This window comes from Ornithorhynchus anatinus, chromosome 5, assembly GCF_004115215.2.
Source record: "Ornithorhynchus anatinus isolate Pmale09 chromosome 5, mOrnAna1.pri.v4, whole genome shotgun sequence".
Lineage (NCBI taxonomy): Eukaryota > Metazoa > Chordata > Mammalia > Monotremata > Ornithorhynchidae > Ornithorhynchus > Ornithorhynchus anatinus.
Genome location: NC_041732.1, coordinates 106,418,005 through 106,428,804, shown reverse-complemented (window position 1 = coordinate 106,428,804; position 10,800 = coordinate 106,418,005). Strand labels below are relative to the sequence as shown.

General features: G+C 46.6%; 1 long non-coding RNA gene across 1 annotated transcript; it reads right to left on the bottom strand.

Annotated features, from left to right (window-relative positions):
- Positions 1-4,377: 4,377 nt before the first annotated feature.
- On the bottom strand, positions 4,378-6,616 carry LOC120638412. Its single transcript, XR_005660064.1, has 3 exons — positions 6,516-6,616; positions 5,576-5,646; positions 4,378-5,296 (listed from the first exon to the last, which is right to left on the bottom strand). It is a non-coding gene; the product is annotated as an uncharacterized LOC120638412 (long non-coding RNA).
- Positions 6,617-10,800: the final 4,184 nt, after the last annotated feature.

Here is a 10,800-nt window from a genome sequence, read left to right as displayed (position 1 = left end):
TGATAAGGGTATTTGTTGAACTCGTCCTCTGCGCCAGGCACCGTACTAAGCACTGGGGATGATAAAGCAGCGTGGCTCGGCGGAAAGAGCCCGGGTTTGGGAGTCAGAGGTCATGAGTTCGAACCCCGGATCTGCCGCTAGGCAGCTGTGTGACTTTGGGCAAGTCACTTAACTTCTCTGTGCCTCAGATACCTCACCTGTCAAATGGGGACTGACTGTGAGCCTCACGTGGGACAACCCGATTACCCTGTATCTCCCCCAGCGCTTAGAACGGTGCTCTGCACATAGTAAGCGCTTAACGAACACCAACATTACTAGCAAATCGAGCTGTCCCGCGTGGAATTCACTGCCTCCATCCCCATTTTACAGATGAGGCAACTGAGGCATGGAAAAGTCAAGTGACTGGCCCAAGGTCACACAGCGGACACATGGCAGAGGCAGAATTAGAACCCATGACTTGCTGACTCTCAGGCCCGGGCTCAATCCACTATGCCATGCTGCTTCTCTACTCGCCCCCTAAGTGTTTAGTACAGTATTCAGCAGGGCAGTAAGTGCTCAGAGATGATGATGCTGATTGATAAATGCACCTAGATTTTCTGCATTTACCTGCTGAGCTCTTCAAGCACGGAAGAGTCCGTCTGCTGAAGCTCTTGCCCAAATTCTTCCTCAACAGGTGGGGTCTTCAAGGATCTCTAGGCATCTCAGAGAAGGCATCATCATCATCATCCTGAGAAGCAGTGTGGCCTAGTGGATAGAGCCCAAGCCTGCAGATCAGAAGGACCTGGGGGATAAGGCTGGTTCTGCCACCTGTCTGCTGTGTGACCTTGGGCAACTACCTTAATATTGTTGGTATTTGTTAAGCGCTTACTATGTGCAGAGCACTGTTCTAAGGGCTGGGGGAGATACAGGGTAAACAAGTTGTCCCACATAAGGCTCACAGTTAATCCCCATTTTACAGATGAGGGAACTGAGGCACAGAGAAGTGAAGTGACTCGCCCACAGTCACCCAGCTGACAAGTGGCAGAGCCGGAAGTCGAACCCACGACCTCTGACTCCGAAGCCCAGGCCCTTTTCCACTGAGCCACGCTGCTTCTCTACAATTCTCTGGTCTTCAGCAGAATGGAGCCCAATGTTGGGTAGGGATTGTCTCTATTTGCTGCCAAATTGTACACTCCAGGCATTTGAGAAGCAGCGTGGCTCAGTGGAAAGAGCCTGGGCTTCGGAGTCAGGGGTCATGGGTTCGACTCCGGGATCTGCCACTCGTCAGCTGTGTGACCGTGGGCAAATCACTTCTCTGTGCCTCAGTGACCTCATCTGTAAAATGGGGATTAACTCTGAGCCGCCCGTGGGACGACCCGATCCCCCTGCATCTCCCCCAGCGCTTAGAACAGTGCTCTGCACGTAGTGAGCACTTAACAAAAACCGACATTATTAGAGAGAAGCAGCGTGGCTCAGTGGAAAGAGCACAGGCTTTGGAGACAGAGGCCATGAGTTCAAATCCCAGCTCCGCCACTTGGCAGCTGTGTGACCGTGGACAAGTCTCTTAACTTTTCTGTGCCTCCGTTACCTCAACTGTAAAATGGGGCTGAAGACTGTGAACCCCACGGGGGACAACCTGATTCCCCTGTGTCTACCCCAGCGCTTAGAAAAGGGCTCTGCACATAGTAAGCGCTTAAATACCAACATTATTATTAGCACAGTGACCTACCCACAATAAGCACTCAATAAATACCACTGAACAGATGAATCAACGTGCCGCTGCTTCAGTGCTTACTTCTCTAGGCCACCTCGACTCTTTTTGTGTGCCCGCTTGATGCCTCCAGGTGCCCTTTTTACTGACCTTAGGTTTTGCAGCTGGGGGGTGGGGGGTGGGGGGCTCTACATGCGGTCATTGATTGGTCCAGGCCCGTTGCCAGGTAGAACAGGGAGAGAAAGCCCCTCCTCCCTCCGTGCTCTGCCCCCCCCCCCCCCCCCCCAGGCCCGCAACCACCTGTCCCGGGTAGAACCCGTCACTGCTCTCACAAAGTCTCCTCCTTCTTGTTGTTCACGGGATCCCAGACCCTCTCTAATAAGACAGCTTGTTGTGGGCTCATCACGCCGAGAAGCAGTGTGGCCTAGTGGAATTAGCGATAGCCTGGGATTTGGGAGGACCTGGATTCTAATCCTGCCTCTGCCATTCATCGGCTGTGTGACCTTGGGCAAGTTGCCGCCGATGGTGTTTGTTAAGCGCTTGCTATGTGCCAAGCAAAGTCGCTTCGCTTTGCTGCACCTCAGTCACCTCATCTGCAAAATGGGGATTAAGACCGTGAGCCCCACGTGGAACATGGACTGTGTCCATGTTCACCAGCTTGTTTCTTCCCCCGAGCTTAATGCGGTCCCTGGCACACCGTAAGTGATTAACAAACACCATTTTTTTTCTTTGCAAGAATTCCCCAAATATGTCCCACTTCAGGGTTTCACTTCTTTCTATGAATACAAAACATGTGTGACATTTTATCCAGCTACACTGCAAGCTTTTTGAGGGCAGGTATCATGTCTTCTAATGCAGAAGCAGCATGACTTAGTGGAAAGAGCCCGGGCTTGGGAGTCAGAGGTCTTGGGTTCTAATACCGGTTCTACCCCTTATCTGCTGTGTGACCTTGGGAAAGTTACTTTCATTCTCCAGGCCTCAGTTACCTCGTTTGTTAAATGGGGATTGAGACTGTCAGTTCCATGTGGGACAACCTGCTTACCTTGTATCTACCCTGGCGCTTAGAACAGTGCTTGCCACCTAGTAAGCACCTAACAAATACCATCATTATCATTATTAATTATAATTAATAATGTTGGTATTTGCATTTGTTAAGCGCTTACTATGTGCAGAGCACTGTTCTAAGCGCTGGGGTAGTTACAGGGTAATCAGGTTGTCCCACGTGAGGCTCACGATCTTAATCCCCATTTTACAGATGAGGTCACTGAGGCACAGAGAAGTAAAGTGACTTGCCCACAGTCCCACTGCTGACAGGTGGCAGAGCCAGGATTCGAACCCATGACCTCTGACTCCCAAGCCCGTGCTCTTTCCACTGAGCCATGCTGCTTCGCTCTGCAGCAGATACATAGCACAGTGCTCGGGAACCCAGAAAATGCTCACTAAATATTGCTGACCGACTGCTCAGAGATAAACCTCCCTTCTTTTGCAGATTCCTAGTGTTCTGTGCAGTCTCAATTTGAAACCTAGTTGCATGTGCACAAAAACAGCACGAGTGTTAGTCTCCTCCTGAAATGCCACTCTACCAGCACACCTTCCTTGATTAAATTCCCATTACCCCAACAGTAATGAACAATTATGATATTATTTAAGTGCTTAGTGTGTGCCAAGCACCATTCTAAGCACTGGGGTTAAGGCAATCAGGTAGGACACAGTCCCTGTCCCACAGGAGGCTCCCCAATTAATAGATGAGGCAATTGATGCACAGGGAAGTGAAGCGATGTGCCCAAGGTCACACAGCAGACCAGGGGGAAAAGAGGGATCAGAATCCACATCCTCCGACCTCCGGGCCCGTGTTCTCTCCACTAAGCCATGCCGCCCTAACCCTTATGTATTCTTTATACCCGTTCGCGGCGTTTATGAGACTGAATGTTTCTTCAATTTTCTACCTTCCTCTAAGAGTAAGGTCCTTGTGGATAGGGAATATGTCACTGCTCCGTTCTTCCGTTTAGTACATTGCACCAGCGGGTCCTTAATAATTCCCGTTATCACCATTATCGGCATCGTGAACAGAGCCCGAGCCTGGGAGTCAGAAGGCCATGGGTTCTAATCCCGGCTCCACCACCATCCCGACTCGGCCACTTGTCAGCTGTGTGACTTTGGGCAAGTCACTTCACTTCTCGGTGCCTCAGTTACCTCATCTGTAAAATGGGGCTGAAGACTGTGAGCCCCACGTGGGACAACCTGATTCCCCTGTGTCTAACCCAGCGCTTAGAACAGTGCTCGGCACATAGTAAGCGCTTAACAGATACCAACCTTACATTACAACATTACACCTGTCTGCTGTGTGACCTTGGGGAGGTCACTACACTTCTCCGGCCCTTAGTTACCTCACCTGCTAAATGGGGATTGAGGCTGTTAGCCCCACGTGGTACAAGGACTATGTCCATTTCGATTTCCTTGTAACCAACCCAGCACCTAGTACAGTGCCTGGCACACAGTAAGTGCTCAATTAAAGCGCCGCAATCATTATTATTATCGTTACAGTCATTTTACTTGAAGTCGAGACACCAACTACAAATATAGAATCATTGTAGCAAAGACATACTGATTAAATGTTATTGTCATATAGGTTTTCGGGGCTTTTTTTAATTATAGATTCCTATGTGTTCTCTCTCCTCTTTGCTAACTGTTTTGGCAATAAAATTAATTTACCACAGATCGTATAAGTGTGTGATGAGCTTTATGGGAGCAAACAAAATGCTTATTCTACTAACGTTAGCCATAAAATTTATTGGCTTTCTGCCTCAAAATGATTTTTTTTTTCTGATTTCCCTGTAATACCTTAGGCTTCCCATGCCGTAGTTCACAAGAGCCAGAGAGCTGCTCGTTTGCTGATGTTCTAGCTGACGGAAGTTTCACTCAGCAGCTGACGCTCAAATTGATAACAACAGCTTGGTTTAAGAGAGGAAACGAAAACATGTCAGCCTGCTGTGGGTGCAACACGCTGTCACCAACCATTGGAAACTGCCAAAGCATTTATCTTGCTCACGCACGTTAATGTTCGTTGTGTTTACTTGTTTGCCGCGAAGACTTTCAGCAACAGTTTCATTAAAGAACAGTGTCATTCAGAATAGATTGAAACTTCGGAGACAAGAGTCTGCCCCGGTAAAATCCGATACGCATTTCAACTACATAGAACAGTCAGGAAACGCAGAAAATATTTCGGTTTTAAAACGCCTGTTGATACGGGAGCAGCAGAAAGAAAATAGTTCTACTTGGGAAGACAAGGCTCCTGGGAATGCCAAGCCTTAGATGGGCTTTGCAGTGGACATGGAATCGAACAAAAAACTATTATATTGTTGATCCACGATTTGATGAGGGTATAAAATGTAAATGAAAGAAGAATGGAGAGGATGAAGCCTCTTTCAACTGGCAACAAATCATTTCATATTGATAGTGAAGTGGGTTCAAGTCCAAATCTTGCTATTGCCTAAAAGCCGACCGATTCCGGGAGACTTCAAAGAGAGCCAAGACGCTGGGTTGACCGGCAGTCGTTTTCGAGGCGGATGCCAAAGCCCCGTGGATTTTTTTTTCCTTTGAAGGACTCTGGATCATTTGAACAAGGATAAAAATTCAAACACGTACGTATGACTGATGATTTCCAAAACCCTAGGAGCGAGACTGAGTTTTATGTGGAAACACAAGGGAAGTTCTCATTCGATGAACATGTGAGAGGAAATCCAGTTACTGATTTCTCTCCCAGGACTGACCGTGACGTTACATTACTGATACAGCCAGATTCCTCCACTCGCGCTGTTCCTCCCCTCCCTCCAAACCGTACAGATTACAGCCCCTGTCATGTTCAAAACCCTGCTAAAATCCCACCTCTTCCACCACGGAGCCGTTCGATCATTCAGTCAACAGTAGACTGCAAACTCCAGTAGACTGTTAAACTCCTTAGGGGCAAGGGTCGTGATTACCGACTGTATCCTCGGGCAGTCTCGTTCGAGAGCAAAATCCAGTGCTCTGCACACAGTGAGCACTTAATCAGTGGTATTTAGCGAGCTCTTACTGTGAGCAGAGCACTGTGTTGAGAGCTTGGGAGCGTAAAACAGAGTCAGTGGGTATATTCCCTGCCCACAAAGAGCTTAGAATCTGGAGGGAGCTTACAGTCTAGTCGAGACCTACAGTTTAATAAATGCGCTGATTGATTGATATTTATAGATCACATTCTAAATGAAGCCCTTGCAAGGGTAAAATAGACTTGGCAGACACAATCCCTGTTCTCAAACAAGCTTACGGGAGAAAGGGGGTTTATCTGTTGCCGACCTGTTCATTCCAAGCGCTTAGTACAGTGCTCTGCACATAATAAACGCTCAATAAATACTATTGAATAAATACTAGCGAATGAATGAATACAATCATAATAAATACCACCGCTTGACTGATATTTACGGACCACTTTCTAGGAGCGGAGCGCAGTACTAAGTTCTTGGGAGAGTGAAACAGTAGTGGAAGAGGTTATCCTGCCCTCAAGGATTTTACAGTATAAAGGATTAATCTTCCCCCATTAACCTCTTGTCTTCCACCAACTGCCACTTAAACTCTTCTGCTTAAATCAGATTCCCACACACTCTACACCAGCAAGAACAGCAAAGGGGCATAAAAGCGAGTCTTTCAAACACCCTCTGCCCCCGAGTGATTTCCATTTCAAATTCGCTGGTCTCCAAAAAGCCACCTGGCAAAGGATCCATATTGAAGGTTAATTTTTCAGCTTCTGGCAGTTTTTTAACACACACACACACACACACTCACTTCCCTATACCTGGACTGCCCATTATAAATTCCACTTTGCCAAATTCATCCTTGATGTAATAACTAAGTGGAATTCACTGCCCAAAGGTCAGTTTTTCTCATTCCTATGAAGCCGTTAAAGCATAAGCTGCCCTCCCGTGCCCTGCCTCGACTATTAGAAAGGTCAACCGTTGTAAGGAAACATTCCATTCAGTTAGAAATGTAATTATACTTCCTGAAAATCCAATATCTAGCAATCTTTTGAAATATGGAACGGTATCATCTACAAAGGTCCAGGATAGTAGCTCTGACGAACCCTTTGTCGATTCTCAAGAATTTATCTGCCACCATAGCGCCCTACAGGACGATCAAAAACACAGTTCTTTGAATATCTTTCCTATTTTGCAATAAGTGCAGAAATTCTGAGTGCTATTCATCCACATTCAACCTGAAGCACCGTCTAATGGTTCTTGTCAAAAGGAAAGAGCTATTTTTTTTTTTTCCAAGCGGTTGTAACCCAAGTTTAACCGGCCACCCTAAAAAGGGAGTGTGCTAAGAAAGTTCAGAAATAAGCAGAAATAAACAGTGGGGAAAAACCTCAAATGTAATCAGTTTTCTCCCATTCACACAGAGCAAAACTAGGCAGTTTCCTGGACACAGCGGTATTTCACCTAATTGACACAGCCCGCTCCGGGATACAGCCTGAGATCTAGAATCCTTTTGCAAATCATGTCCGTCATTACAGAGCTCAAAAGCCCAAACTCGACATTTACCTGCTGTCTTCGTTTGCCCATGTGATTGATGTTTTTATCATTTCATCCTCATCCTAGGTATTTGAGCTCTTATTCTACGCAGGGCACTGTACTAAGCACTTGGGAGAGGACAGTGCAACGGAATTGGTAGACATATCTCCTTGATTCTATTTATTGCTATTATTCTTGTCTGTCCGTCTCCCCGGATTAGACTGTAAACCCATCAAAGGGCAGGGACTGTATCTGTTACCGATCTGTACGTTCCAAGCGCTTAGTACAGTGCTCTGCGCATAGTAAGCGCTCAATAAATACTATTGAATGAATGAATGAGTGAATGTTCCCTGCCCACAATGAGCTTACAGTTTAGAGGCACTAGCTGGCTAGAAAACCAGCTGGCCAGCTCATCAGGGAATAATAATAATTATTATTATGGCATCTGTTAAGTGTTTACTGTGTGCCAGGCACTCTACTAAGAGCTGGGGTGGAGACAAGCAAATCAGTCGGACACAGTCCCTGTCCCATGTTGGACACAGTCCCTGACCACATAGGGCTCACAGTCTCAATCCCCATTTTACAGATAAGGTCACTGCGGCACAGAGGAAGTGAAATGACTTACCCAAGGTCACACAGTAGACAAGCGGCAGAGTCGGGATTTGAGCACAAGGGAGGTGAGGGATTATAAAGCGCACAGATGAGTGATTCTCGGGGAAGGCATCCCGTGATCGAAACACTTACGCCCAATTCCTCATATTCCTCAGTTTCTTGAATTATCCGTCTCCCCCGGTAGATGGTAAGCTTCTTGTGGTCGGAATATGTCCACCAACTTCATTGTAATGGACTCTCCCAAGCGCAAGGCCTCGGGACACCATAGATGTCCTTCTTGCCAAATCCAAATGGGTCTCTACTCCACCCTGATTCTCCTCGACCTCTCGGCTGCCTTCGACACTGTGGACCGCCCCCTTCTCCTGGAAACATTTTCCAAGCTTGGTTCACCAATACTGTCCTCTCCCGGTTCTCCTCTTATGATAATAATAATCATTATCATTATTATTATGTTGGTATTTGTTAAGCGCTTGCTATGGCCGAGCACTGTTCTAAGTGCTGGGGTAGATACAGGCGAATCATGCTGTCCCACATGAGGCTCACAGTTAATGCCCATTTTACAGATGAGGTACCTGAGGCACAGAGAAGTTAAGTGACTTGCCCACAGTCACACAGCTGACAAGTGGCATAGCCGGAATTCGAACCCATGACCTCTGACTCCCAAGCCCGGCTCTCTCCATTGAGCCAGGCTGTTTCTCTAATCTTATCTCTCTGGCCGTTCATTCTCAGCCTCTCTCATGAGCTCCTCCTTGCCTCCCAACCCCTAGCTGCGGGGGTCCCTCAAGGTGCGCTTCTCGATCCCCTTCTATTCTCCATCTCCATCCACTCCTTGAAGAACGAATTCGCTTTCACGGTTTCAACTACCAATTCTCTGCTGATGATTCCCGAATCTCCATCTCCAGCCCTGATCTCTTTCCTTCTCCAAAGTCTCACGTGTCCCCCTGCTTTCGGGACATCTGTCTCTGAATGTCCCACCGACATCTCAAATTAAACATTCCCAGATCACGTAAGGAAATGGGCGTGTTTTGATTGCAGGAATCCTTCCCTGATGAATTACTCGTCTCCGCACCTTATAATCCCCCATCTCCCTCACGATCTAATCCCTGGTAACCTGGCCAGAAGGTTTTCTTACGGGGGTATTATTATCATTGTAGTTTTTAATAATAATGTTGGCATTCGTTAAGCGCTCACTGTGTGCAGAGCACTGTTCTAAGCGCTGGGGTAGATACAGGGTAATCAGGTTGTCCCCATTTTACAGTTGAGGTAACTGAGGCACAGAGAAGTTAAGTGACTTGCCCACAGTCACACAGCTGACAAGTGCAGAGCGCCACTTGAGCACTTACTAAGTGCCAAGCACTGAAGTGAGCACTAAGGTGGTTAAGAGCAAATCGGTTTGGACACATTACCTGTCCCATTTTACAGTCTTAATCCCCATTTTACAGATGAGGTAACTGAAGCACAGAGAAGTGAAGTGTCTTGCTGAAGGCCACACAGCAGACAAGTGGCGGATCTGGGATTAGAACCCATGACCTTGTGACACCCAGGGCCATGTTCTAGCCACTAGGCCATGTGGCTACAATCTAGAGAGGGCCACTAGACTGTCAGCTTGCCGTGGGCAGGGAACGTGTTTACCAATTCCGGTGTGCTGGACTCTCCCAACCGCTCAATACAGTGCTCCGCACATAGTAATCACTCCGTAAATTGAACTGATGGATTGATAAGATAAAATGACAGGTTTGGAAGGCAAACCGAGTAGGGTGGTTGAAAGACTGGGAAGAGTCAAGGATAATGCCAGGGTTTGGGGCTTTGATTTAGGACATATTGAGCTCCAGGCGTCCACAGGACATCGACGTAGCGATATCCAGGGCGAAGGGAGAGGGGGGAAAGAGGTCAGGGCTAGTGGGGTAATTTTGGAGCCATCTGCTCATCTGCCCTTCCCTTTATGGGATGTATTGTGTTGTGCTCGCCCAAATGCTTGGTGTAGTGCTCTGCACACAGTGGCTACTCAATCAATACCACTGATCGATTGATCAGCATGGCCATTTGGATGGGTTGGACTGCAGAGATGTAAAGGTGATGATGTTGTCTCGTTTTTGTCCGTCCGTCTCCCCTGATTAGACTGTAAGCCCGTCACTGGGCAGGGATTGTCTCTGTCTGTCGCCGAATTGTATATTCCAAGCGCTTAGTACAGTGCTCTGCACATAGTAAGCGCTCAATAAATACCATTGAATGAAAGAATGAATGAATAAAGGTGGAATCGACAGGGTTTGGTGCCGCTGAATAGCTATGATTGAATGAGAGAGATGAGTCGAGGATAATATTTATATTACGGTATATTATATCAGTCTCCCTTCCAGACTGCAAGCTTTTTGTGGGCAGGGAATAGGTCTGTTTATTGTTATCTTCTACTCTCCCTAGCGTTTAGAACAGCGCTCTGCACAGAGTAAGTACTCAATAAATAAGATTGAAAGAATGTATCTATTTATCTATCGATTTATTTATATTAATGTCTGTCTCCCCTCTAGACTGTGAACTCGTTGTGGGCAGGAATGTGTCTGTTGTTATATAGTACACTCCCAAGCACTTATTACAGTGCTTTGCACACAGAAAGCGCTCAATAAATGATTGCATGTATGAATGAATGAATGAAATGGGTTTCACTTTTTCTTTTAAGGCAATTCTCATTTCTAAACTGAAAGCAAAGGTTATTTCCTTTAGAGAACTCTTAGGAGGTTTTTTTCTCCTGGCAGATTACATTAATTTGCTATACATGATAATTTGGGATCTGTTTTGTTCGCTCTGATTTTCATATTCATCTGTATTCTTTGCATAGTCAGCTTGACCCCCCAGTCATAATACAGATTGCTATCGCATTAAAATACACCACAAGAGTGCTTAAGCCGAGCCTAGCGTTCTATTCATTATCTCCAACAATAGCCCTGTTTTCATGTAATTTTATTA